At 34.8% G+C, this 26,177-nt stretch overlaps 1 protein-coding gene across 2 annotated transcripts in view; it reads right to left on the bottom strand.

The window, feature by feature from the left end:
* The window catches only part of SLITRK6 (SLIT and NTRK like family member 6), an 881,594-nt gene that overhangs the window by 768,320 nt on the left and 87,097 nt on the right, over positions 1-26,177 (bottom strand). The window lies entirely within an intron of this gene.

Raw genomic sequence — 26,177 nt, 5'->3', positions numbered from 1 at the left:
AGGGATCTGCAAATGTTCGTATTTGTAGATCATCTTTTTGGGTGGTCATTTCTCCAGATAATAATCTTCTAATTACCAGTCTGGAAGGTATAATCCTGGTGGTTGTTGCCCTGGGAACCTGGGGGAAGTAGGGGGACAATGGTCCTATCTCGAATTAACTGACTTTCAAAAAGGTGACTTACCATGACCCTCAACTGGGCCTGGTGCCCCAAATCTGTTTGTTTCAAGCTCTAAACCATAAGTCTCCGGTGCTAGACTGGGAAGGTAAGAACTTGTGGCCTGAGGTAAGAAGTGTGCAAAGACATGTCTGGGCTCTTTTAAAGGCTTAGCACCAGTTATCCCTGTTGGCAGCACTCTCCATTCACGCATGCGTGATAAGTCCTGTGTCTCCAGTTACTGAGACTTTATGAGGAGAGGTTCTAAAAAGGACATTACTTGCCTCTTGTTAACTTCTTTTACTCCAGGTTTAGAAATTTAGCTTTATGTTAAGTTAATTTCAATAACCCATAGTGTATTGATTTATTAAAAAAATTTTTTTTCCTTTGTTTTCTTATTGGACTGAGCAAAGATAAACATTTGTGACCATTATGCCCTGTTTTCCATGCCCTGTTACATTTATTAATTTATACTATTTTGAGACAAGTTTTAAGGCATGTACACTTCTAACATTATCTCCATATCCACTGCTTGGTCTTGTGCTATATTTTTAAATCTCCTGCTTGCACAGGTCTCTAGAATTGACTTGTTTTTATTTTTAATATTTCAATGATCTTATTCCCTAGTTTAATAGGTCATGCACAGTTGAGTATTATTTTATTCTTTCAATAAATTTGATTTGCTATAGGCATGAAAAATGTAATATATATCTTTGAAAATGTTTCATATGTCTAAATTCAAAACTCAGAACTAAATCCTTTAGAGATGATTTTAATAATTTCATTTTAGAGGTCTTAAAAATGTGTTCATTTAATTTTAACTCCTTCCCCAGGCCCTCTGCGAAGTCACACAAGATTTCATTGAATCCTTATTTAAAACTGGTAGAAGTGAACTGAATCTTTGAAAAGACTCACCCCATTCTCAAGTTCCAACTGAAGTAGCCACACCAAGTATGTCTAAACATACTGATGTTAACAAAGTCACTATGTTTGATGGAAGTCAATTTCATAATTAAACAGCTCTAACTGCTGAAATACATTTTTTATTTATTAAGAAGTGGTATAAATCAAGTCTGGAGGCAGGGAAATCAATAAGATTTTTACTATTGCATTGTCTAGTAAAAGTTGATAGGGTCTGGAGCAGGGATTTGCAAACTATATGCCATGGGTCAAATCCTGTTGGTCTCCTGTTTTTGTAAATAAAGTTTTATTGGAACATGCCCAAGCTTATTTGTTTTGTTATGTGAATCATAAGTGTTTTATGACATTATAATAATTGTCATATTAAAATTAATTGCCAGGGAATGCTAACAGTAATTATTAAGTTTGTTTAGCTTTTGGATTGAAGAGCAGGATATGCTTAACTGAAAGTTGTTCCAGATAAATTGAGGGAGATAATTCAAACCCAGTGTGGCTGATTTTTAAAAGAATGGTTTGTGGTAAAAGAGAAAAGTGAGACAAGATGGTTTTAGTAGCTACTATAAAGGACATCTTGTGGGAATTCCCTGGTTGTCCAGTGGTTAGTACTCTGTGCTTTCACTGCCAAGGGCGTGAGTTCAATCCTTGGTCAGGGAACTAAGATTCCCACAAGCCATGCAGTGCAGCCTATAAAACTTCTTATGGAAAGAGCGAAATAAGATGGTTAAAAGAAAATTTCGAATGTTTGCTGCATTATGTAATCCCACTATCTAAATTCATCCTTTACATTATGCAATACTTTAAGGATTGATACTTTCTTGTAAAATTCATGCATTTTTATGTTAAAGACTATCAGAACGGAAAATACGAGCAAACAGACATTGATTTTATTGCAATACTATTTCCAGCATTAGGGAAGAAAGCATAGACCAAGTTGGATACTCAGCTCTGTGGGAGAGTTTAAGAGCTGGAATGGGGGGACTGTAGACCATATGTGTTTGCTAACTGGCTTTACCCAAAGGAAAAATAAATTCTTTCCTGTCTTCATGACAGGAGATAGTTTTACATCTTAGAGCATGGTACTCAAGGAAGTTAGGCTTTTACTCTTCCCACAGATATTGGAAGATGGAAAGCTATCTTCCCTGATAATTACATCCATGGATTCCATTATGCACAGAGAAAAAGAGTGGAGTTCACTAAAGATGATAAAAGTAGTAACATCCATCACTATTGGCAGATGAGTCAGTCCATGTGGAAAAACTATATAGAATAATTAATGAGTCATTCTACTTGGGTGCAGACTCAAGTCCCAATACTTGTAGGATCTGTGACCCTTGGAAAGTGAAACAATTTATCTTTCTCACAGCTTCCTTTTCTGTGAAATGTGAATAATGGTGCCTAGGTAATAGTCTCTTTTGAGAATTTATTTATAGGAAACTTATTTAGTGACTTCTATGTGTCCACATCATTCAAAAACTCATTTAATCTGTACAATAACCCAGAGAAGTAGTATACATATTATCCCTATTTTATAGGTAAGAAAATGGAGACCTATAGAAGTTAAGTAACACATAAAAGACACATGGAGATTGAGTATGGCTCTGTAGCTGTGCTGTCCAATATGTGGACACTAGCACATGTGAGTATATAAATTTAAATTAATGAAAATTAAATAAAATTAAATATTCAATTTATTAGTCAAACTACTCACATTCCAAGTACTCCATAGCACATGTGGCTAGTGACTGCCACAATTACAAACTTTCTGAGTTTTTTTTTTCCTCTGAAAGTTTTAGTGGACAGCACTGCCAGGGCCAATAACCGTAGCAAAATTCTCTCTCTCCACAAGGAAAATAGTCAAGTGTCCAGCACATAGCAACTGTTCATAAAGGTTAAATCTCCTTCTGTTCTTCAGGGAAAAAGGAATCTTTTATCAATGAAATCCTTCAATAAAAAAAGGTATGTACTTCCTCAGCCCCCAGAATTTTATTGAGAAAGAAAACTCAAGTTTCTCAAAATCAAGTTTACAAAACTTTCCTGAGAAGGCAAAACTACAGTTTATTTACTTGTATGAGAATCAACAGCTAATAAGAAGCAGTGAATTTTAATCCAGTCCTCCTTACTCTGGCTGCTGGAATGAGATGAATTTGTGTTAAGTATTTCATTCAAAGGTACTATAATTTCATCAAGAAACATCTGCCAGACATTACTCTCTCTACTGTTATTACAACTTGCAGAAAATGAAATTCCTACTATCTGTCTCATCTTATTTAATTTTTGGATTTCAGGAAATTGTGTTTGTTCAGCTATTTGCTATCAGTGCTAAATATAATTTTGCTTTAAAACTGAATGCAGGATAGTTTTTTTTTTTTCAAGTATGAAATTCTGACCTATAAAAGCCAAATGAGGAATATTTTAGGTCAAATTCTACTGTATAGCTAAGGTCTATCTCTCTGGCTCAGCAGTTTCTTACCAAAGTCAATAAATTCAAATTTTCAGTACACTGAAATAATTTCTCCTTATACCTACATTTTTCATTCTTTTCAAATTTTTGACTGCCATTACCCTAATTTTGTAAACTGAAATAATTTCCTAAAATATCAATTATGAGATGAAATTTGGGCAGTCAATAAAACTATTAGTATATTAAACAATTTTAACATAACTGGACCTTTGGTTAAGCAAATAACTTTGATATCTGTCTAATTGTGCTTCTAAGAAGTCACACTTAATTTGCTTCTACAAGGGAGAATGAGAATATTATTATTAGTTCCTGCCTTTTAAAAAAAAATTAGACTGAGCAATAAAAGAAATTAGTTACAAATTTGAATATAAATTGGCATGATTATACCAAGCCATAAAATCATACATTATACCAAGTAATAAAATCATACCATACATACTGAGGTAACATCAATTCCAAAATTGTTGAGTGGTTGCAAGGCATTAAAGAAAAGTGTCAGTGAATCGGACTCTGGAAAGAAAATTCAGATGAAGCAAAATTTGTTGTAAGGTAAATATTAAAAAAAAAAAAACTGTGTTATATCAGCAATTTTTAATTTCCATGACAACTTTAAAGAAATTACTAACAGGACATCTACATGTGTGATACACTATGTAAAAATAATTTTTTTAATTGGAAGATGTCACTCATCCTTTTTGAATTTAAATAAAAAACAAAGTCAATTCTTGAATGGTGTTTTTACCTATTGAGAGTTGTTTGAAAAGTACAACCATAACAATAAAGACAGTGTTCTTTTCTTTACTTTGCCTTTGTGTTTCACTGTGTCAAACAGGTCAGATTAAAAAACTGAGTTGCAGATGTGTTGGGCTTCTTATAATATTTCAAATACCTCTAAACATCTTATCTTTATCAATTAATTATGGAAGTTAATTAATTTAGTAATAACCTATTAAAACATAGGCACAAAGTCAAATTTGTTGCAAAAACAGAATATATTACGTTCCAAACCAAGAACAGAACTATGTTCCACAACTCTTAACTAACACAGATCATTTAGATCAGATTTTACATTCAAGTGTCAAGTTTTCTCTATATGAAGATATCTATTTTTCATCATCTTATATATTTTCTTTAACATTTTTAATAAAAAGGGAAACATATACGCATTTGTAAGGAAATATTTAATTTCCTGCTTGAATAGCCTCAAATGGGAATATCAAAGCAGTAAGGATGCTTAAATCAATAGTTTTAATATCTTGAACTATGTAAAGAAAATAGAGGAGCTTATTGGTAGAAGTTTTCTTTTCCTCAGTCTTAAATGACTGAAGGTATGAATTTTATTGCTGAAAGGGAGTCTTTCAGGTTCTATAGGCCAATACTCTCCTTTTACAAATAAAAATGTTGAAGCCCTGATGCTTTTTTTTTTTAACATCTTTATTGGAGTATAATTGCTTTACAATGGTGTGTTACTTTCTGCTTTATAACAAATAACAAAGTGAATCAGCTGTACATATACATATATCCCCATATCTCCTCCCTCTTACATCTCCCTCCCACCCTCCCTATCCCACCGTTCTAGGTGGTCACAAAGCACTGAGCTGATCTCCCTGTGCTATGCAGCTGCTTCCCACTAGTTATCTATTCTACATTTGGTAGTATATGTAAGTCCATGCACTTTCTCACTTCATCCCAGCTTACCCTTCCCCCTCCCCGTGTCCTCAAGTCTATTCTCTACGTCTGAGTCTTTATTCCTGTCCTGCCCCTAGGTTCTTCAGAACCATTTTTTTTTTCTTTTTTTTTTTTTAGATTCCATATATATGTGTTAGCATACAGTGTTTGTTTTTCTCTTTCTGACTTACTTCACTCTGTATGACAGACTCTAGGTCCATCCACCTCACTACAAATAACTCAATTTCGTTTCTTTTTATGACTGGGTAATATTCCCTTGTATACATGTGCCACATCTTCTTTATCCATTCATCTGTCGATGGACACTTAGGTTGCTTCCATGTCCTGGCTATTGTAAACAGTGCTGCAATGAACATTGTGGTACATGACTCTTTTTGAATTATGGTTTTCTCAGGGTATATGCCCAGTAGTGGGATTGCTGGGTCATATGGTAGTTCTATTTTTATTTTTTTAAGGAACCTCCATACTGTTCTCCATAGTGGCTGTATCAGTTTACATTCCCACCAACAGTGCAAGAGGGTTCCCTTTTCTCCACACCCTCTCTAGCATTTATTGTTTCTAGACTTTTTGATGATGGCCATTCTGAACAGTGTGAAGTGATACCTCATTTTGGTTTTGATTTGCATTTCTCTAATGATTAGTGATGTTGAGCATCTTTTCATGTGTTTGTTGGCAATCTGTATATCTTATTTGGAGAAATGTCTATTTAGGTTTTCTGCCCATTTTTGGATTGGGTTGTTTGTTTTTTTGATATTGAGCTGCATGAGTTGCTTGTAAACTTTGGAGATTAATCCTTTGTCAGTTGCTTCATTTGCAAATATTTTCTCCCATTCTGAGGGTTGTCTTTCTGTCTTGTTTATGGTTCCCTTTGCTCCTGATGCTTAAAAATATAAATGCCTCTGATTTTTCAATCGTGCCTATTTGGAAGAGGGTACACATCTGCAGAAACATATATCCCCTAAAGTCTCATGTCCAGGAAAATAGAGTACATGTTGAAATAATATGATACTCTGTCTATAAAGTTAATTCTCTAAGAAAGCTCTTAATACATTTTTTGGGTGGGGATGGGCATGGGGAGAAGGAACTATCTATAATTTCTGAAATGAATCTTGGCAACAACCATCCGTCTCATCCACAGTATCATTTGGGCAGAGTCTGGAGGATGGTCAACCAGATATTTCTTTTTCCCTAGTGTAGCCATCCTAGCAAAACCTAGCATATTTTTCAGTTCAAAGGAATTGTGTGTCCTCTCAAGGTTCATATTCGTATGAAATTCTCAATTAGGATATAATTTTATTTTCTACTTTGTCACACTACTTTAAAAAAAAAGGCTTGTTCAATGTCAGAGAGAGGATAACACTTGAATACACATTTATGCATCAGTCATTCAAGTTGTTTAGATGTTCTTTTATTCATCTTTTGACAAATGTTTTTTAATTCCTTTAATATGTTCAATAATTTCTAGGATCTTTGAAAACAAACAAGAAGACATATTATCTTGTGTTTAAGTATTTCACAGCAAAGAGTGGGAAGAGACACCAATTCTGCCCAGATATTAGATAAAAGATAAAATAAATGTAGTTTTTATAGCTTTTAATATAAAGAATATGGACCATGGAAATTACGCAGTTTTTTAAGGGGATAGTGAAAAAAGGCCCACTTATACTGAAAAAAATTGCCTAGAGTGGTCCCTCAGAATCATAGGACTATGAAAACATCAGTTATTAGGGAATACAGTACAAAGGAGAAATGGAGTATAAGGAAGCTTGATATGAGCCACACAAGAGATTGAGAAGATTTAAATCAGAGGAGGAAAAATGGCCAATAATAGCAGTCAACTTACAGAGACCATTAGTGACAGTTCCTTCCTTTATTTTTTTTTAGCCTTTTGGTTAACTAAAAGTAAACAGGAAAAGTTATAAATTCTCCCTGAATACAAATGCATAGATTATTATTAAAATGTGGGTTTTTTAAATATCATAAGCACATTATTTTAACCAGTAGCTTTACCAGAACAAAATGATTTGTTTCTCTTTAAAATAGCATCACTTTTTAAATAGAGAATTTCAAGTACACAAAGAATATATATTCACACAATATTGTTGGGTAATCTTCGTGTGTCTTTTCTCTAAAATCAATGGAAATTTTTCCCTAGATTTTTGAACCTCTCATAAATCACTATATTATGTTTAAAGGTATTTTATTTTTAATGCCATTCAAAAAAGTTTATTTGTACTCAGAAAAAAAGATTAAACTAGATAAATTTAACAATTTGACTATTGTATGCTAAACATACACACTGAAAATTTATGGCAAATTAGTTTGAGCATAACATTTAAGTTTCAAACCAACTCACTATTTTGAATATAAGAGAATTATAAAATAGTTGTTTCTTATTTCTAATTTGTTAATAAGATTATCTATAGGAATTTAGTATTTTACTCAGTTTACTTCCATTTTTATTTTTTTAAAGAACTTTGAAGTAAAATGCCTACAGTTAGTGCTTTTAACCATGTTTATTTTTCCAAGTAAAGAAGCAACAATGCATACTCAGGGTAATACTTACAAGGAATATAAAAATAGAAAAACAATAAATATTCTGTAACATTTTACTACAGATGAAGAACATTTTTGTATCTAGCATTTTGGTATGTTTCTTTCCAGAGATAGATTCAAAAAGGATAAGCCAACCATAATTTTTAACTATTTCTCCTTTACTTAAGAATATATTATGGATTTCTCCTGTGTCATTAAGTGTTCTTGGTAATCCTGTTTTAGTCAAACTGTTTTCAAAATATAGGGACTTGAAAACCTATACCAAAAAAAACAGGGATTATTTTAATGAACCTATTGTACTCATTACCCAGCTTCAGCAGTTAATCAAATACGTGACTAAGCTTGTTTCCTCTATGTTTCTACCCACTCACCTGTCATAATTATTTTGAAGTTAGTTCTGAACCTCATATCATTAGAGCTTTGTTTTTGATGACTGCTAACTAATATATTTCTTCAATTTACCACAATTCTTTTATCACTTTTTTTTATTGGATATCTTAGGCAATGTCAATATCTGTTATATTTAGGTATTACTATTTTAAAATCCTCTTTGAATTTAATGATGGAAAGGCAGAAGTGTCTAGTGAAAAGTGCACATGTGTTGGAGTGAGACTAATATCAATTTGAATATGAAATGGTAGGACTGTGACACTAGAGAGTTTATCTCTCTAAGCCTCAGTTCCTCTTCTGTGAAATGGGAATTAAAACACTGTACTTGTCTAATAGAATTGTTGTAATAAATAAGACACATACATAGTTCCTGACATAAATTGGTGACCTTGTCTATTGAATAATTTTATCTTAGACTCTCTAACTATATTCGTGGAGGAAAACAGTGAATCTGGTAAGAAAACGTTTACTTCTCAGGCTTAAAAAAATGAAATAAGTCTTGTAAGTATATCTATGACTTTACAGTGTGAATAAACAGAAATAAAGTTATCTTTATTTAAAAACTTTAAAAATATTTTTGGTTTTCAAATTTAGCTTTAAAGATAACTGCAAATTATGCTTTAGAGAGTATTGAATATAGAATTGCTTTATATGCAAGTGCATGTATTATACTTGAAAGAATATTTTAGTAATTTATATTTTTATTTGATGCTGTTGGAGAATAAGGGCAGACTAGAACATATTGCTTTAGATTATTTTGAATTTCATTTCAGTCTATTACCAGAATTCTTAAATTCAGGGAAAATATTACTCTATAGCTATTTCAGTAAAAATATTTTATGACATATGAAATAGTCATTTGGAAGTTTTACAAATTGTAAAATAGACTTTTATGTATGGAAACAGTCTCTAATATGATAGAATTGGTAATTTGGAGAGCTCTTTTTTATAAATGTAAATGTGCCAATGATTCTTTTCTTAACAGTAATAAAATGAAATTTTGGTAAATTGACTTGAAGCAACACTTCTAAAGGAACAAAGAGTAATATCACTGAACTTAATTGCCAAATATCTTTTTGTCCATTGAAGAATGTGTTGTTATAATAGCTTGTAAGTAGTTTGAAATATTTATATTATAGAGAAAGTGACTAAAGTACATTTAGATTTGGTGGATATATCAAGTAGAGCCCTTTGGCTATAGACTAGAATACTGGTTCAGCCCAGACTAATAGCAAGCCTGTAAATAAATCATTTATACTATCTCACTGTCATTTATCTATAAAAGAATGGAGTCATTGAAATGCTCTTTTAAGTCCTTTCAACTACAAAAATTGAAAAGTTTTGGAAATTACTTTTCCAGGCCCAAACCATTCTGTTATAGGTTTTCCACGAAATACATATAAAACTTCAATAGACCTGATTTTTAAGTCTCAAGAAAGATTGATAAAGGAGAATGACTCAGGTAGTTCCTACTGATATCGCATTGATAGTTAAGCTCAAATCAGTGTATAATCCATGCTTATGTCTACCAAAATAACTCCCCAAATCTTCCCTTTCTTAATCTTTTGTTTCTTAGAAGGGGGTCCCTGGCTTGCAGCAAAGATACCTCATAGAGTCAATATGAAAACATCCCTGACCCAGTCCCCATACTGGGAATTAAAGAGGATGCTGTGGGAACACTTTGATGGAAAGTGAAATCATCTCTGTCCCCAAGGGCCATCTGTGGTAGTAGCAGGGTATAATGTGCCTTCTTTTGCTGGATGTATCTCTGTTATTGAAGATCTAAATGAGGTGATTAATGGCCCAGAAAGGAGGATGCATGAAGACAACTTTGTTCCTGTCTAGATCCTGTCTTGCTTAATGGGAGATGGCCATTAAGCTATTTACATTTGTATCTCTATTCATCTGGGGTAAAAAAATCAAGAAAGACTGGTTTATACATCCAAAATTCAGACATCGATTACATATTTGCCTGGAGAATGCATCATGGGCCATCTCTTCCAAATCAGAGGAAGGTCCAAGTTATCTAAACAATAATAAAAATAAAGATAAGCAGTGTTCCATAGAGCATGTCCAACAATAGAAAAATAACAACAAGACTGTCAGTTCAGTTTAAAAGCTGAACTTAGAAGCATAAGGGGAGTGTTGTTGATAGAATTACCAGACAGTAGGATCGGCCACTTAAGAAGTGTAACTCAAAGGTAAATTATTTCATAGCAGTTTAAGTTCCTATAATGTGTCCAAGGGGACTGGTCACCATCAAACAGAAAAAAATGTCGGAGGGCTATGATTAACTGGTCACATTCATGCAGGGTTTATCCTGTCCATGCTCAACTCAGTTATTTCTCCCAAAGGATCCAGGAAGGAATTTGATACCAGATAGTGAGGCTGTACATAGCTTCACAGTTCAAAACAAAACTGGGTGATAATTTTGATTGTGTTGATATTAGTGCTAAAAATTATACAAAGCTATTGTTACTGTTTATGCTGTTTGTGTAAAGCATTTCTGTAAAGGTCTGGTTTATGACAGTTTAATCTTATGTAATATAATTCTTCTTCTACAGGGTCAGCTGTACAGGCAGCTGAAATAAAAGTGCAAGGCATGTTAGAATCATAAAATAAATGATTCAAACACTCAGTCAGCAGTAATGAACTCAGAAACAGATACTGTTATGAGGTTTACTTTGTGCTTAAAGACCAAATTTTCCTTTTCTTGATTTGGACAGTTGTATCATATTGTGTCAACTCTGGGCATCTCCAAGTGGGTAGACAAGCCAGATAGGTTGTTTACTACAAAAAGTTTTGGCAGAGCTAAAAATGAAAACACTTAGAATAATGTAGTATGTAATATTAGCTTATAATATAATTTCTAAAAACATTATTAGAACCTTATGCTTCTGATAATAGTTTATTATATAGTTCTTTCAAATTTACTACAGTAAATGTGATGTTAGCGTATGATGTAATTCCTGGAAATACAATGTTAATGAATTGACTCATTTAAAAATACCAGATTCAAATTTTCCAAGCTATTTTGGATTTGTTATTAGAGTAGGAAAGGGATTGTCTTTTTTGAAATTCAGTAAAGGGGAGCCCACACTCCATAGAAATGCGAGTAAATGCACATTTACTAAGAATGATATACTTTACTATGTGAGCCGCAAAAGCAAAAACTAGAAACCGTGCCCTAGGCTGTGATGGTGTGCCTTAAAACCTTATACAAACAAGCTACAAAACAACAAACGGAGGATATATATATTTTTTTTGGTTTACTATGTGTCTGGCCCCTCAATCCTTGTTGCGAGAACCATATCCCCAAGAAAGATGTGTGGATAGATACACAAGGAGAAGGCATGCTACTTATATTGTTTATCTCAATGTGACTATAAGCTCACACAATTATGTGTTCTCTTATAATGCTCGAGGTACAGACCAGCTTTTAGTTGCAGAGAATAAAATATGGTCTACCTAGTTTTATGGTAAAGGGATGTAATAAATATCATAAAATATATTTACTGTATTGTTGGGAGATCTGAAGAGAGAGATGCTAGCCTGGACTTCCGGAAGTGATTCCCAGTGTCAGTATCAACCAGGATGCCGAAGAAGCTGTTACCTGCTAAGACCAAAAGAATTGCCAGGACTCAGGAACTTGCTTCTTCAGCATCTAGCTCTAGAATCCTGCCTTTTCTTTCTTGGCTGACCAGCATAATGGATATATTTATTTCACCCCATCTCTCTCCAAAATAAGCTCAGTTTTAATTCAAGTTTCTAGTGAAGGAATTGCTTTGCTAGAATTTAAATTAGATGTACGTTTCAAGGCCCTCTGAGAAATGAATTTTTAGTGTTGCAATCGCTGCACTATAGAAATGCAAACGAGAAGTTTTAAATAAGATTGTCTTTAAATAAGACTGTCCGTATGTCCTCCATAATAAAATAACCTGAATTAACTATAAGGTGGGAAGAGTCATTTGGCTCTATACACAAATCCAGACTACATCCTTATGTCAGTCCTCAAATTCCTACTGAGTTGATGTAGAAGATTAATACAGACTAATTTTTCCCCCTCTCCTCTCCTCAGTGCCGCTATTCCTCCCCCACCCCATGTTCCTCAAAACGGGAGCAGACGCCCCAGCTCGCAATGGCCCTGGTGTTTAAAAGGTGGTACGGTTTTCACACAACATGACTCTCAACTCACACCAATCACTCACCTTCCCCTACACCTGCCAACTGTCTAGTTCTAGACGAATTTTTTTAAATAACAATGGAAAAAATCATTTTTCCCCCCAGAGATAAAAGAAGCATGTCAAAGATAGCTGTCATTCAGTTCCTCCATGATTTTTTTTTCCATAAATTTATTTACTTATTTATTTATTTTTATTTTTGGCTGCACTGGGTCTTTGTTGCTGTGCACGGGCTTTCTCTAGTTGTGGCGAGAGGTGGCTACTCTTCGTTGCGGTGAGTGGGCTTCTCATTATGGTGGCTTCTCTTGTTGCAGAGCAGGGGCTCTAGGTGTGTGGGCTTCAGTAGTTGTGGCACGTGAGCTCAGAAGTTGTGGCGCACGGGCTTAGTTGCTCCGCGGCATGTGGGATCTTCCCGGACCAGGGCTCGAACCCGTGTCCCCTGCATTGGCAGGCGGATTCTTAACCACTGTGCCACCAGGGAAGTCCCTATTGCGTAGACTATTAAGAAAAGAGTGATCCAACTTAGAAAGGATTCAAGAACAAGAATGGAAAGGTGCGTCACTGAGCCATAAGAAGAGCTACCAATCTGTTTATATTTTTTAATCACTCACTTATTTCTCTAGGAATCCCATCCTCCTGGATAATGTCATTTGTCATTTACCTATAGAGGACAACTCATCTTCCAGGTGGATAGAATGAGGTGAATAAAAGAGAAAACCTTAAACCTTCCATAAAGATTAGAGTGCTTAACAAGCAAAAGAGTCAGTAAAGGAAAAAGTAACATGGAGCTATTATATTTTATTAAATAAATATTAGATAACTTTGAGAAATTATTAGCGTGTGAGATAAATTTCAAATATAAAATATTGCTTTAGAGCCACATATATTTTATAAAATTAGGGTGGTTACATTGTTATTTGTTTATTAAATACCTGTTAAGCTTTATATAGCAGGCTCTACATACACATAAAACACATGGAACAAACAATCTAGCAGAAGGCAGATTTTCAAATTATTAAATATGAAAAAATTAAATGTATTAACATGGAAGTCATATAGAATCACAGAGAAGTGACTGATCATTTCAGATTTTTATTTTTATTTTTTAATTTTAAAATTTTATTTATTTTTTTATACAGCAGATTCTTATTAGTCATCAATTTTATACACATTAGTGTATACATGTCAATCCCAATCGCCCAATTCATCACACCACCACCCCCACCCCCCCGCTGCTTTCCCCCCTTGGTGTCCATACGTTTGTTCTCTACATCTGTGTCTCAGTTTCTGCCCTGCAAACTGGTTCACCTCTACCATTTTTCTAGGTACCACATAAATGCGTTAATATACAATATTTGTTTTTCTCTTTCTGACTTACTTCACTCTGTATGACAGTCTCTAGATCCATCCACGTCTCTACAAATGACCCAATTTCATTCCTTTTTATGGCTGAGTAATATTCCATTGTATATATGTACCACATCTTCTTTATCCATTCATCTGTCGATGGGCATTTAGGTTGCTTCCATGACCTGGCTATTGTAAATAGTGCTGAAATGAACATTGGGGCGCATGTGTCTTTTTGAATTATAGTTTTCTCTAGATATATGCCCAGTAGTGGGATTGCTGGGTCGTATGATAGTTCTATTTTTAATTTTTTAAGGAACCTCCATCCTGTTCTCCATAGTGGCTGTATCAATTTACATTGCCACCAACAGTGCAAGAGGGTTCCCTTTTCTCCACACCCTCTCTAGCATTTGTTGTTTGTAGATTTTCTGATGATGTCCATTCTAACTGTTGTGAGGTGATACCTCATTGTAGTTTTGATTTGCATTTCTCTAATAATTAGTGATGTTGAGCAGCTTTTCATGTGCTTCTTGGCCGTCTGTATGTCTTCTTTGGAGAAATGTCTATTTAGGTCTTCTGCCCATTTTTGGATTAGGTTGTTTGTTTTTTTAATATTGACCTGCATGAGCTGTTTATATATTTTGGAGATTAATCCTTTGTCCATTGATTCATTTGCAAATATTTTCTCCCATTCTGAGGGTTGTCTTTTCATCTTCTTTATGGTTTCCTTTGCTGTTTCATTAGGTCCCATTTGTTTATTTTTGTTTTTATTTCCATTACTCTAGGAGGTGGATCTAAAAAGATGTTGCTGTGATTTATGTCAAAGAGTGTTCTTCCTATGTTTTCCTCTAAGAGATTTATAGTGTCCAGTCTTACATTTAGGTCTCGAATCCATTTTGAGTTTATTTTTGTTTATGCTGTTAGGGAGTGTTCTAATTTCATTCTTTTACATGTAGCTGTCCAGTTTTCCCAGCACCACTTATTGAAGAGGCTATCTTTTTTCCATTGTATATCCTTGCCTCCTTTGTCATGGATTAGTTGACCATAGGTGCGTGGCTTTATCTCTGGGCTTTCTATCTTGTTCCATTGACCTATTATTTCTGTTTCTGTGCCAGTATCATATTGTCTTGATTACTGTAGCTTTGTAGTATAGTCTGAGGTCAGGGAATCTGATTCCTCCAGCTCCGTTTTTTTCCCTCAAGACTGCTTTGGCTATTCGGGGTCTTTTGTGTCTCCATACAAATTTTAGGATTTTTTGTTCTAGTTCTGTGAAAAATGCCATTGGTAATTTGATAGGGATTGCATTGAATCTGTAGATTGCTTTGGGTAGTATAGTCATTTTCACAATGTTGATTCTTCCAATCCAAGAACATGGTATATCTCTCCATCTGTTGGTATCATCTTTAATTTCTTTCATCAGTGTCTTATAGCTTTCTGGATACAGGTCTTTTGTCTCCCTAGGTAGGTTTATTCCTAGGTATTTTATTCTTTTTGTTGCAATGGTAAATGGGAGTGTTTCCTTAATTTCTCTTTCAGATTTTTCATCATTAGTGTATAGGAATGCAAGAGATTTCTGTGCATTAATTTTGTATCCTGCAACTTTACCAAATTCATTGATTAGCTCTAGTAGTTTTCTCGTGGCATCTTTAGGATTCTCTATGTATAGTATCATGTCATCTGCAAACAGTGACAGTTTTACTTCTTCTTTTCCGATTTGGATTCCTTTTATTTCTCTTTCTTCTCTGATTGCCATGGCTAGGACTTCCAAAACTATGTTGAATAGTACTGGTGAGAGTGGACATCCTTGTCTTGTTCCTGGTCTTAGAGGAAATGCTTTCAGTTTTTCACCATTGAGAATGATGTTTGCTGTGGGTTTGTCTTTTTTTTTTTTTTTTTTTTTTTTTGGTAAAAGATTTGATGAAAGTTCATAATAATGCAGTTGACAAGAAAATTAGTTATTTCTGAGATATACATTTTAAAGTAATAACTAGGATTATTACTTATAACATTATACCAGAACATATAAGGTTTTTAGAAATTTCATGTAATGTCTGAAACATTTATATTAACATATTTCCATACATATTTCCATACAAATACAAATATAAGATTTTTAGAAATTTCATGTAATGTCTGAAACATTTATATTAACATATTTCCATACAAATACAAATACAAGATTTTTAGGAATTTCATGTAATGTCTGAAACATTTATATTAACATATTTCCATACAAATAACCCAATGAAAGTTTAGTATTAGTTGTTTTGTTTGTTTTTTTATACTGCAGGTTCTTATTAGGCATCAATTTTATACACATCAGTGTATACATGTCAGCACACCACCATCCCCACCTCACTGCAGTTTTCCCCCCTTGGTGTCCATATGTCCATTCTCTACATCTGTGTCTCAACTTCTGCCCTGCAAACTGGCTCATCTGTACCATTTTTCTAGGTTCCACATACATGCATTAATATATGATATTTGTTTTTCTCTTTCTGACTTACTTCACTCTGTATGACAGTCTCTAGATCCATCCACATCTCAACAAATGACTCAATTTCGTTCCTTTTTATGGCTGAGTAATATTCCATTGTATATATGTACCACATCTTCTTTATCCATTCGTCTGTTGATGGGCATTTAGGTTGCTTCCATGACCTGGCTACTGTAAATAGTGCTGCAATGAACATTCAGGTGCATGTGTCTTTTTGAATTACGGTTTTCTCTGGGTATATGCCCAGTAGTGGGATTGCTGGGTCATATGGTAATTCTATTTTTAGTTTTTTAAGGAACCTCCATATTGTTCTCCATAGTGGCTGTATCAATTTACATTCCCACCAACAGTGCAAGAGGGTTCCCTTTTCTCCACACCCTCTCCAGCATTTGTTGTTTGTAGATTTTCTGATGATGCCCATTCTAACAGGAGTGAGGTGATACCTCATTGTAGTTTTGATTTGCATTTCTCTAATAATTAGTGATGTTGAGCAGCTTTTCATGTGCTTCGTGGCCGTCTGTATGTCTTCTTTGGAGAAATGTCTCTTTAGGTCTTCTGCCCATTTTTGGATTGGGGTGTTTGTTTCTTTGATATTGAGCTGAATGAGCTGTTTATATATTTTGGAGATTAATCCTTTGTCCATTGATTCATTTGCAAATATTTTCTCCCATTCTGAGGGTTGTCTTTTCGTCTTGTTTATGGTTTCCTTTGCTGTGCAAAAGCTTTGAAGTTTCATTAGGTCCCACTTGTTTATTTTTGTTTTTATTTCCATTACTCTAGGAGGTGGATCAAAAAAGATGTTGCTGTGATTTATGTCAAAGAGTGTTCTTCCTATGTTTTCCTCTAAGAGTTTTATAGTGTCCAGTCTTATATTTAGGTCTCTAATCCATTTTGAGTTTATTTTTGTGTATGGTGTTAGGGAGTGTTCTAATTTCATTCTTTTACATGTAGCTGTCCAGTTTTCCCAGCACCACTTATTGAAGAGACTGTCTTTTCTCCATTGTATATCTTTGCCTCCTTTGTCATAGATTAGTTGACCATAGGTGCGTGGGTTTATCTCTGGGCTTTCTATCTTGTTCCATTGATCTATGTTTCTGTTTTTGTGCCAGTACCATATTGTCTTGATTACTGTAGCTTTGTAGTATAGTCTGAAGTCAGGGAGTCTGATTCCTCCAGCTCCATTTTTTTGCCTCAAGACTGCTTTGGCTATTCGGGGTCTTTTGTGTCTCCATACAAATTTTAAGATGATTTGTTCTAGCTCCGTAAAAAATGCCATTGGTAATTTGATAGGGATTGCATTGAATCTGTAGATTGCTTTGGGTAGTATACTCATTTTCACAATGTTGATTCTTCCAATCCAAGAACATGGTATATCTCTCCATCTGTTGGTATCATCTTTAATTTCTTTCATCAGTGTCTTATAGTTTTCTGCATACAGGTCTTTTGTCTCCCTAGGTAGGTTTATTCCTAGGTATTTTATTCTTTTTGTTGCAATGGTAAATGGGAGTGTTTCCATAACTTCTCTGTCAGATTTTTCATCATTAGTGTATAGGAATGCAAGAGATTTCTGTGCATTAATTTTGTATCCTGCAACTTTACCATATTCATTAATTAGCTCTAGCAGTTTTCTGGTGGCAGTTTTAGGATTCTCTATGTATAGTATCATGTCATCCGCAAACAGTGACAGTTTTACTTCCTCTTTTCCAATTTGTATTCCTTTTATGTCCTTTTCTTCTCTGATTGCCGTGGCTAGGACTTCCAGAACTATGTTGAATAATAGTGGTGAGAGTGGACATCCTTGTCTCGTTCCTGATCTTAGAGGAAATGCTTTCAGTTTTTCACCATTGAGAATGATGTTTGCTGTGGGTTTGTCTTATATGGCCTTTATTATGTTGAAGTAGGTTCCCTCTATGCCCACTTTCTGGAGAATTTTTATCATAAATGGGTGTTGAATTTTGTCAAAAGCTTTTTCTGCATCTGTTGAGATGATCATATGGTTTTTATTCTTCAATTTGTTAATATGGTGTATCACATTGATTGATTTGCGTATATTGAAGAATCCTTGCATCTCTGGGATAAATCCCACTTGACCATGGTGTATGATCCTTTTAATGTGTTGTTCAATTCTGTTTGCTAGTATTTTGTTGAGGATTTTTGCATTTATATTCATCAGTGATATTGGTCTGTAATTTTCTTTTTTTGTAGTATCTTTATCTGGTTTTGGTATCAGGGTGATGGTGGCCTCAGAGAATGAGTTTGGGAGTGTTTCTTCCTCTGCAACTTTTTGGAAGCCTTTGAGGAGGATGGATGTTAGCTCTTCTCTAAATGTTTGATAGAATTCACCTGTGAAGCCATCTGGGCCTGGACTTTTGTTTGTTGGAAGATTTTTAATCACTGTTTCAATTTCAGTGCTTGTGATTGGTCTGTTCATATTTTCTATTTCTTCCTGGTTCAGTCTTGCAAGGTTATACCTTTCTAAGAACTTGTCCATTTCTTCCAGGTTGCCCATTTTATTGGCATAGAGTTGCTTGTAGTAGTCTCTTAGGTTGCTTTGTATTTCTGCGGTATCTGTTGTAACTTCTCCTTTTTTATTTCTAATTTTATTGATTTGAGTCCTCTCCCTCTTATTCTTGATGAGTCTGACTAATGGTTTATCAATTTTGTTTATCTTCTCAAACAACCAGCTTTTAGTTCTATTGATCTTTGCTATTGTTTTCTTTGTTTCTATTTCATTTATTTCTTCTCTGATCTTGATGATTTCTTTCCTTCTGCTAACATTGGGGTTTTTTTGTTCTTCTTTCTCTAGTTCTTTAAGTGTAAGGTTAGATTGTTTATTTGAGATTTTTCTTGTTTCTTGAGGTAGGCTTGTATAGCTATAAATTTCCCTCTTAGAACTGCTTTTGCTGCATCCCATAGGTTTTGGATCATCCTGTTTTCATTGTCATTTTTCTCTAGGTATTTTTTTGTTTCCCCTTTGATTTCTTCAGTGTTCTCTTGGTTATTTAGTAATGTATGGTTTAGCCTCCATGTGTTTTTGTTTTTTACGTCTTTTCCATGTAATTCATTTCTAATCTCATAGCGCTGTGGTCAGAAAAGATGCTTGATATGATTTCTATTTTCTTAAATTTACTGAGGCTTGATCTGTGACCCAAGATGTGATCTATCTTGGGAAATGTTCTGTGCACACTTGAGCAGAAAGTGTAATCCGCTGTTTTGGGATGGAATGTCCTATAAATATCAATTAAATTTATCCGGTCTATTGTGTCATTTAAAGCTTCTGTTTCCTTATTTATTTTTATTTTGGATGATTTGTCCATTGGTGTAAGTGAGGTGTTAAAGTCCCCCACTATTATTGTGTTACCGTCAATTTTCTCTCTCATAGCTGTTAGCAGTTGCCTTATGTATTGAGGTGCTCCTATGTTGGGTGCATAAATATTTATAATTGTTATATCTTCTTCTTCTTGGATTGATCCCTTGATCATTATGTACTGTCCTTCCTTGTCTCTTGTAACATTCTTTATTTTAAAGTCTATTTTATCTGATATGAGTATTGCTACTCCAGCTTTCTTTTGATTTCCATTTGCGTGGAATATCTTTTTCCATCCCCTCACTTTCAGTCTGTTTGTGTCCCTAGGTCTGAATTGGGTCTCTTGTAGACAGCATATAGATAGGTCTTGTTTTTGTATCCATTCAGCATGCCTGTGTCTTTTGGTTGGAGCATTTAATCCATTTACGTTTAAGGTAATTATCGATAGGTATGTTCCTATGACAATGTACTTAACTCTTCTGGGTTTGTTTTTGTAGGTCCTTTTCTTCTCTTGATTTTCCCACTTAGAGAAGTTCCTTTAGCATTTGTTGTAGAGCTGGTTTGGTGGTGCTGAATTCTCTTAGCTTTTGCTTGTCTGTAAAGCTTTTGATTTCTCCATTGAATCTAAATGAGATCCTTGCCGGGTAGAGTAATCTTGGTTGTAGGTTCTTCCCTTTCATCACTTTAAGTATATCATGCCACTCCCTTCTGGCTTGTAGAATTTCTGCTGAGAAATCAGCTGTTAACCTTATGGGACTTCCCTTGTATGTTATTTGTCATTTTGCCCTTGCTGCTTTCAATACTTTTTCTTTGTCTTTAATTTTTGCCAGTTTGATGATTATGTGTCTCGGCGTGTTTCTCCTTGGGTTTATCCTGTATGGGACTCTCTGCGCTTCCTGGACTTGGGTGGCTATTTCCTTTCCCATATTAGGGAAGTTTTTGACTATAATCTCTTCATATATTTTCTCATGTCCTTTCTCTCTCTCCTCCTTCTGGGACCCCTATAATGCGAATGTTGTTGCGTTTAATGTTGTCCCAGAGGTCTCTTAGGCTGTCTTCATTTCTTTTCATTCTTTTTTCTTTATTCTGTTTCACAGCAGTGAATTCCACCATTCTGTCTTCCAGGTCATTTATCCGTTCTTCTGCCTCAGTTATTCTGTTATTGATTCCTTCTAGTGTAGTTTTCATTTCAGTTATTGTATTGTTCATCTCTGTTTGTTTGTTCTTTAATTCTTCTAGGTCTTTGTTAATCATTTCTTGCATCTTCTCAATCTTTGCCTCCATTCTTTTTCCGAGGTCCTGGATCATCTTCACTGTCATTATTCTGAATTCTTTTTCTGGAAGGTTGCCTATCTCCACTTCATTTAGTTGTTTTTCTGGGGTTTTATCTTGTTCCTTCATGTGGTACATAGCCCTCTTCCTTTTCATCTTGTCTATCTTTCTGTGAATGTGGTTTTTATTCCACAGCCACTGCCCACCTCTGCAGGAGACCCTGCAACACTACAGGTAGGTCTGGTTCAATCTCCCCTGGGGTCACTTCTCCTTCCCCTGTGTCCCGTTGCACACACTACTTTGTGTGTGCCCTCAAAGAGTGTAGTCTCTGTTTCCCTTAGTCCTGTCAAAGTCCTGCAATCAAATCCCGCTAGCCTTCCAAGTCTGATTCTCTAGGAATTCCTCTTCCCGTTGCTGGACCCCCAGGTTGGCAACCTGACATGGGGCTCAGAGCCTTCACTCCAGTAGGTGGACTTCTGTGGTATAAGTGTTCTCCAGTCTGTGAGTCACCCACCTAGCTGTTATGGGATTTGATTTTACTGTGATTGCGCCCCACCTACCATCTCATTGTGGCTTCTCCTTTGTCTTTGGATGTGGGGTATCTTTTTTGGTGAGTTCCAGTGTCTTCCTGTCAATGATTGTCCAGCAGCTAGTTGTGATTCTGGTCTTTTCTCAAGAGGGAGTGAGAGCATGTCCTTCTACTCTGCCATCTTGGTTCCTAATCCCAATCATTTCAGATTTAAAATACACTTAAAATTTTCCTAATATGTGCCTGCTATGTAATGGGTGCTTAGTAGATATTTGCTAAATAAATCAATGGAAAATAGAAAATATGAAACTCCTAGAATTCATTTATATATATTAGAATATAACATATGAAAGCATGTACAACATAACAAAATAAGTATTAAATCATCATTACATACATATTTGTAACATAAGTCTACACTGCAAGATGTAGAGAATTCAGTTGTGTGGCTTTCACAGTTGGAAGTGCAAACAGGGTGATACTATAATAGAGAGGGGATAAATAAATTTCTAGATCCCGGATAACTACTATTGATATTAAACTACTTAGAGGTTTGTGTAATGCATGAAAATTAAAGAATATTTGAGTTGCATTGGTAAAGTATTTTAGGTTTGTCCACTCTTCATACCTTTCAGTGTTTTTAATCCGAAGGAGCCTCTTGGAAATTTGCCACATCTGCACAACTGAAAATGGTTAGAATTTCTGTTAGTTAGCCTGTTCCATTGTCTCTCTAATCCTCTATTCACATTTAAAAGGTTTCACCAAAATGTCCATGAAACTGTAGTTTCTTTTTTTTTTCTTTTTTCTTTCTGTTTTTCTTCAGGATTCCCATCTGTCCCATGGAGTTCTCTGTTACATCCTTAGGTAATCTGGGAACCAACCTATTTTCCAACACAAAGGCTAAGACTCATTCACTATTATTATGCAGAACTCTGATGTGTAATTTAAGCCTTTTCTTGTGAATCCCCCTAGGTATTTTCTCACCGTCCTCACTGAGGTAACTTGTTTTGTGTCCAATTCATTGAAATTCCCCAGACCCAGATAGTTTGATAGCCTGATATTTTAGAATTTTGCCCTTACTTACTTTCATCCATCAAGTATAGCTAGTATATTTTTCTCCCATCTCTTTTACAGGAATCATGAGTGTTAAACTGTGACAATAACTGCTTAGTGTGTAGAATACCTTAGAGAAATATTATTTTGACAATTCTTGTTAATATCATGAAGTTTAATAAATTTTAATGTTGGGGAAAAAAAAGACTCCATAAATTGTTTGTCCCTTTGTGTATCTTCCATTAATTAGAAGGAATCATTGGATTTCACAGTAAAAATTTGAAAGCATATGCCCTCAAATCAAAGGCATGACTACTTAACACCAGCATGTATTTGTTTACAGTGTGGGTTATGGGCTATATGTGTAAATAGTAGGGGGGTACTACTTCAGTACCATATTAATTCAGTACTAATAGTAGTACTGAATTTCATACCATGATTTCTTTCTCTCAAAATTATGCCATAATTTTCTTCTCTCAACCTCAAAAATTCTCTATCATCAATCTCAGCATTTTCTTTATCAAAATAAGAATAAAAAGTTCCTTTTTATTTATGAAATCAATCCTTTCCCAGTATTTTTCTTTTTTGACATTAAGTCCATTATTAATATTTAATTTTATGGAATCTATGATTAATTTCTAATATAATTGGTTATAATTATATAATTTTTATTAATTGTAAATCCTAGTGAACTATTAGCAACTCAGTGAATAATAACATTTAATAAAGGTATATTTGTAAAGACATTTACATAAAAATTTAATTTCATATCATAAAATTGAAGCATATTACCTTAAAGAAAACCTTATCTTGTGAGAACATGTAGTATCATAATTTAGTGATAAGGTTTTGGATTTTGCTGTAACTGAGCAACTGACAACTGTGTTTAATTTTGGCCCCTCCTGTTTCGTTTTTTTTCTTTTTTGTTTGCTCTGTGACTTCAAACTCATTTTCTCATTTCTTTATCATCTCTAAAGTGGCTGTCATGACAGAATCCATATCCCAGTTTGCTGTCAGGATTAAATTCAATATTATAAGTGAGTACTTTAAACATGTATTGTATACATAAATTGCTCGATAATTGTTAGATACTATAAACATTTCATTATTAAGGTCCCCTAGGTTCACTATTTACTGTTAGTGTCATAAGGAGTGCTGTCTCCAGTGATTATAACTTAACATATTTTGTAGGACAGAGATGACAGCTCGCGTGTATCACTTTCCAGCTGCAGTGTTTCTATTGGCTCATCCTGCCTGGGCACTTGCTTTGCAGGTGTGATTGCACTTTTATATCTTATCACTGGACAGGTACAGTAGCTCATAGCACAGGGCGTAGCATCCTAGGTAAAATATTTGTAAACAAGTCACAGCACGAAATCAAGAATTTTTGTTATTTCTGTCAGGACCTGGAAGTTAAAATAGTGAATGGTGTGCTTCAAAACTGGATATGAGTCCACGCTCATTGGAATCAGTGTGGATCAGTTTATTCATATCCCATTCTTTCCTTGTCTAACTCAGCTGTACTGGGATGTCCAATCCTTGCTTCAAGGCTTTTCTCCCTAAAAAGCACAAATGCCATAATTTTCTTTGCACCTGCACAAAGTACGTTGAGTACTGGTTCTTTATCAGTTGTCTTCTATGGATTCTTTGTTTGCCTCCAACTTGCTTTACAAATTTCTGGCTAGCCACCTTACTTTTTAAACACATTTACCTCTTCTTCCAACGTAATAGCTCTATGTGAAAATGTTCTCTACCTGTAAATCATGTTCTCTTGGCTGCAATCAGTTTTCCTGGTTCTGTGTACTGAGGCTCCTTGAGAGGTATTTTTTAGCAAAAATGGTAAAGTTGTGAAGTGAAAAAAGGAGTCTTCCATCTCAGGGCACCATGGCATTTAATATATAATCTGAGTAAATATCTGTGTACCTCTACTCCTAAATCAGCTTGATCAATTTGTTACTATCTAATCACTTTACAACCAAAATTGCAAGGTTAGTCATACATTAATCTAATCCCCATTCACCAGGTTTGGAAACCAACTATCTCTCTGACTTTTCTACTGTTGTTAATATGACCACAGCTGTTCTTCATCAGCAAGATTTAAATATCTGAGACTGCTTTAGGATTTCTAATAACTTTGAACCAGTATCTTTTAATTTCACACACCCGATGAGGCTTTCTTTTTGATATTCATACCTTAATTTCCATTGACACAGAAGCACATTAGCACAGGCCCTTGCTATCTTGCACCTTTGCCCTTCATGAGTGTTACAGCTTTCTAATTAGCTTCTGTATCAACAATCTTTCTTGTATTGTGGCATCAAATTATTTTTTCTAAAATATTACTTGAATTGTGGTTTTAGCATCAGTTTTTTAAACTTTTTATTTTTAACATCTTTACTGGAGTATAATTGCTTTACAATGTTGTGTTAGTTTCTGCTGTATAACAAAGTAAATCAACTATACATATACATATATCCCCATATCTCCTCCCTCTTGCATCTCCCTCTCACCCTCCCCTATCCCACCCCTCTAGGTGGTCACAAAACACTGAGCTGATCTCCCTGTGCTATGCGGCTGCTTCCCACTAGCTATCTGTTTTACATTTGGTAGTATATATAAGTCCATGCCACTCTCTCACTTTGTCCCAGCTTACCCTTCCCCTTCCCCGTGTCCTCAAGTCCATTCTCTACGTCTGAGTCTTTATTCTTGTCCTGTCCCTAGGTTCTTCAGAGCCTTTTTTTTTTTTTTTAGATTCCATATATATGTGTTAGTATATGGTATTTCTTTTTCTCTTTCTGGCTTACTTCACTCTGTATGACAGACTCTATGTCCATCCACCTCACTACAGATAACTCAATTTCATTTCTTTTTATGGCTGAGTAATATTCCATCGTATATATGTACCACATCTTTATCCATTCATCTCTCGATGGACACTTAGGTTGCTTCCATGTCCTGGCTATTGTAAATAGAGCTGCAATGAACATTGTGGTACATGTCTCTTTTTGAATTATGGTTTTCTCAGGGTATATGCCCAGAAGTGGCATTGCTGGGTCCTATGGTATTTCTATTTTTAGTTTCGTAAGGAACCTCCATACTGTTCTCCATAGTGGCTGTATCAATTTACATTCCCACCAACAGTGCAAGAGGGTTCCCTTTTCTCCGCACCCTCTCCAGCATTTATTGTTTGTAGATTTTTATGATGGCCATTCTGACTGGTGTGAGGTGATACCTCCTTGTAGTTTTGATTTGCATTTCTCTAATGATTAGTGATGTTGAGCATTCTTTCATGTGTTTCTTGGCAATCTGTATATCTTCTTTGGAGAAATGTCTATTTAGGTCTTCTGTACATTTTTGGATTGGGTTGTTTGTTTTTTTGATATTGAGTTGCATGAGCTGCTTTTAAATGTTGGGGGTTAATCCTTTGTCAGTTGCTTCATTTGCAAATACTTTCTCCCTTTCTGAGGGTTGTCTTTTTGTCTTGTTTATGGTTTCCTCTGCTGTGCAAAAGTTTTAAGTTTCATTCAGTCCCACTTGTTTATTTTTGTTTTTATTTCCATTTCTCTAGGAGATGGGTCAAAAAGGATCTTGCTGTGATTTATGTCATAGAGTGTTCTGCCTATGTTTTCCTCTAAGAGTTTTATAGTCTCTGGACTTACATTTCGGTCTTTAATCCACTTTGAGTTTATTTTTGTATACGTTGTTAGGGAGTGTTCTAATTTCACTCTCTTACATGTAGCTGCCCCACTTTCCCAGCACCACTTATTGAAGAGGGTGTCTTTTCTCCATTGTATATTCTTGCCTTCTTTATCAAAGATA

This window comes from Balaenoptera physalus, assembly GCF_965194825.1.
Source record: "Balaenoptera physalus genome assembly, chromosome: 18".
Classification (NCBI taxonomy): domain Eukaryota; kingdom Metazoa; phylum Chordata; class Mammalia; order Artiodactyla; family Balaenopteridae; genus Balaenoptera; species Balaenoptera physalus.
This window is presented reverse-complemented; position numbering and strand designations above follow the sequence as displayed.